At 53.6% G+C, this 4239-nt stretch overlaps 1 pseudogene; it reads right to left on the reverse strand.

The window, feature by feature from the left end:
* Positions 1–237: 237 nt before the first annotated feature.
* On the reverse strand, positions 238–1665 carry LOC116465186 (uncharacterized; annotated as a pseudogene).
* Between the last annotated feature and the right edge of the window lie 2574 nt (positions 1666–4239).

A 4239-nucleotide genomic window follows, 5' to 3' on the forward strand; every position in this document is an offset into this window, starting at 1 on the left:
TACAAAAATTAGCCAGGTGTAGTGGCACATGCCTGTAATCCCAGCTACTTGGGAAGCTGAGGCATGAGAATCGCTTGAACCCGGGAGGCGGAGGCTGCAGTGAGCCAAGATCGTGCCACTGCACTCTAGCCTGGGTGACAGAGCAAGACTCCGTCTCAAAAAAAAAAAAAAAAAAAGAGGGAGGGCCTCTCAGGGCCCTTTTGATTTTAAGATATAGAGCAAGAAAACAAACTGGCTCAGAGGGAGATCTGACTGCAGGGGAGGAGGAGGCTGTACGAGGATGGAGGCAGGGGCTGGGGGGATACAGCCGCAAGCCAAGGAACTCCAGCAGAGCCTCCCACCCAAAGCTGGAAGAGGCAGGAATGGATTCTGCCAACACCTTGACTTTAGTCCAGTGAGACTGATCTCCGGCTTCTGACCCTTAGCACTGTAAAGGAAGAAGTCTCTGTTGCTTTAAGCCACTGAGTTTGTGATAAGCAGTTACAGCGGCAACAGGAAGCGAATGCAGCCCTCAGTCCATTCCTCCGCCTACAGCAACACAGGCGCTTCCCCGTGCAGAACTCTGCCAGGCAGCCAGTGAGCGGGACGGGACCCCTTCCCGCCCCCACTCGGGGTTCTGTGTTGGATTTTCCAAGGCTGCTGCTCTTCAGCTAGTGAGCTTCCCACATCCACAGAGACTCATCTCAAAGCTGAGACAGTGCCCCCTTCAAGGGGCATCAGAAAGAAAGCCCCAAGGTGTCCCTGCCACACGTCCACCTGTCTGTGAGCAACACCCACAGTCCTTCCTCATGACCCACCCAACAAAGGGTCACAGGGGAGAGAGCAGCATTGGCCAGCCTATCCCACAGCAAGGTCCCACTCTGGAAGCCACAGGGGACAGTTGGGACTCCCACCTCCAACTCAGCCAACTGGGAGAAGAGCCCAGAACAGTCTTGGAGGCTGACACCTGCTAGGAAGTGCAGACACCCACGTGCTGCTGAAACACGCAGCAACACAGCAGCAGAGAAGAGGGGATGTGGTTTCACAGCTTCCTCCCTACCTCCCCAGCACACACAGGCACGCACGCACACACGCACGCACACACACACACACACACACACCCGTGCATGCACATATGCACCAACCCCCGGTTCCCAGGTCCTGCACTCTGCTCCTGCCAAGCTCCTCGGCCACCACCAAGCCAGGTTGTGAGCACAGAGCTCAGCCTTCCCGCCAACTCTTTTCCGATCCATCCTGGGCAACACCCCAGTGGGATGTAGCAGATGCTTCCCCTCGAATGCCAAGAGCAACACCCCTCCCTCTCCTCTGTGAGCCGGTGGCCGCGCTTCTGCATGGGGGTGCAGAGGAAAGGGCTGGGGAGCAGGAATATGGTTCTGAGGGCTGGTATGCATTTGCAGCTGTGACGCCCCGAGGCAGCCCGCATTTCTACCCACAGACCGACCTTGAGAAGGGGCTGGAAGCACCCACAGCTCCTGCCACCCTTGGGTGGGCAGGCTGGGGAAACGCTGAGTAGCCCAAGTGCAGGCCATCCCCAGGCAGGAGTGGTGGGACAGAGGGGCCTCTGCACATTTTCTCTGTGAGGCAGCGCAGCTGCTGGGCTGTTTCAGCACATTTGGGTGACGTGTTGCTCTTCTGGTTTCTTCTCACTTGGCCTGGGAGTTCTGTTCAGGATGCCCCGATCTCAAAAACAAGCAAACCCTCTTCCTTTGACCTACCTACCTCCTCAAACTGTGAACTTTCTCCCTATCTGAACAGCCCAACCTCTCAAAGTGGGTCTACACCACGGCTTCTAGCGTCCCACCGCCCACTCACTTCTTAGCCCGCGCCATCTGGTGTCCACCACCACACCCGGGTAATGTTTTTTTTTTTTTTGTATTTTTAGTAGAGACGGGGTTTCACCGTGGTCTCGATCTCCTGACCTCGTGATCCGCCCGCCTCGGCCTCCCAAAGTGCTGGGATTGTAAGCGTGAGCCACCGAGCCCGGCCCATCTCACTTGAAAAAATCCTCATGGCCAGTATCCAGCCCCACCCCCATCTGACCTCAAGGGCAGTGCCTGACACGCAGCAGCCGGTTCTTCTCCCCTCCGTATTCCCTAGTGCTGGGGTCTGCATAGCTCCCAGGGGTCCCCTCGCCCCCTTAGTCTCCTGGGGTGACCACACCTCCGTTCCAGCTTCTCAGCTCAGCTGCCTCTCCACATCTTGCCTCAGGTCTCCCCCTTGGAACACTGCCTGTTTTCGGAGACTCAAGCTCCCACTCCCCGCACCCCCATCCCCGACCCCCAGCCCTCTCACCAAAGTCCTACTGGCTGTTTCTTCCTGGTGTCTCAAATCAGTCCCTTCCTGCCCAGACCCCACAAGGTTAGTTTCCACCCTATGACTGCTCCCCTGGACCACTGGGATCGTCCCTCACCAACACCCACCTCCCATCTCGCTCCCTCCCGCCCATGCAGGGCTCTGCTGGAGGACCCCTCCCACTTTATCACTCCTTTTCCCAAACAGCTTCCCAGGCTCCTCTGTTAAAGTTGAAATTCTTCCCTTGCATTCGAGGACCGCTGCAATCTGGCCAACTCATTTTCAAGCCTGAATTCCCACTCCTGTCTAAGGAGCCTACACTCTTCAGCCAGGTCCTACTGTCTCGCAAACCCCACCTAAAATCCCCCCTGGTAAATGTCACCACCTCCAGGAAGCCCTCCTGACATTTTCCATCATATGTGACCCCCACCCCCCCGAATCAGACCCTGACTTGGAGACCTTGACTCTTATTCAACTTTGCCTCTTTTGAGTGTCCTAGGCTGCAGGCCTCAATCTATATTTGTGGGTCTCTGTAGCAGGAGGGCCCATCTTCTCCTTTCTAAGAAGTGATGGCCCTGTCTCCTGTCAAGTTGCAACTTTCCACAAGCAGGTACCTTCAACGTGCCTTTTTACTTTTTTTCTTTTTTTTGAGATAGAGTCTGGCTCTGTTGCCCAGGCTGGAGTGTAGTGGCGCAATCTCGGCTCACTGCAACCTCCACCTCCCGGGTTTTAAGTGATTCTTCTGCCACAGCCTCCCCCGTAGCTGGGATTACAAGCATGCGCCGCCACGCCAAGCTAATTTTTTTTTTTGTATTTTTAGCAGAGACAGGGTTTCATGATGTTGGCCAGGCTGGTCTCAAACTCCTGGCTTGAAGTGATCCGCCGACCTCAGCCTCTCAAAGTGCTGGGATTATAGGCGTGAGTCACCGCACCCGGCCCAACATGCCTTTTTATATCCTTCTTGAAAAACTATCATTATACCAACAGTGTGTCTTATAAATTGATAATAACTTAAAATGTGATTTATTATTAAAAGTGTGACCTTACTTTTAAATAATAGCGTTGGTTGTGGTCTGCAGCCAGCTCTGTCATTCCTGTGTGATGACCACTTTGTAGATTAGCAATGGCCCCAGGCCCATGTCCAATCCAACCACCCTGCCCCTCCAACCTCATTTCCCCTTGAGCCAACATCAAGTGTGTCTCAGAGCTGCAAACTCATGGCTGATAGAAAACCAGGATCCTCAATACCCAATACAAAGCAATCGGGCCCTGCACTGGTTTCAACAGCAACCGTAAACCACGTCTGCCTCCTGCACCGGGCACATCATGCCCAGCCCATCATATGTGCTTTTGCCCCTTCCTTTTCCCCTATGAAGATGGTATACGGGCCCAAATCTGCTCCCTGGGAGCAACTGACTCTTCCCTGGAAGATGTGAGTAGTTCCCACACCACACGTAAGCAGACATTGTCACAAGACTTCACATCTCCCATCTCAGCTCCTAAGGGCCTATTTATCTTTCCAAAAACTCATTTGTTTTGCCATAACATGTGCTTTTTCTGTTTTAAAAAAATTTTTTTGAGACACAGTCTCACTCTGTTGCCCAGGCTGGAGTGCAATGGTGCAATCTCGGCTCACGCAACCTCCGTCTCATGGGTTCAAGCGATTCTCCTGCCTCAGCCTCCCAAGTAGCTGGGATTACAGGCGTGTGCCACCACGCCCAGCTAATTTTTGTATTTTTAGTAGAGACGGGGTTTCACCATGTTGGCCAGGCTGGTCTTGAACTCCTGACCTCAGGTGATCCACCTGCCTTGGCCTCCCAAAGTGCTGGGATTACAGGCGTGAGCCACCGTACCCGGCCCATAATATGTGCTTTCGCCCCTTCCTTTTCCCCTATTAAGATAGTATACGGGCCCAAAGTTCTTTTTTTTTTTTTTTTTTTTTTTTTT

Source organism: Hylobates moloch, unplaced genomic scaffold (genome assembly GCF_009828535.3).
Source record: "Hylobates moloch isolate HMO894 unplaced genomic scaffold, HMol_V3 SCAFFOLD_3598, whole genome shotgun sequence".
Classification (NCBI taxonomy): domain Eukaryota; kingdom Metazoa; phylum Chordata; class Mammalia; order Primates; family Hylobatidae; genus Hylobates; species Hylobates moloch.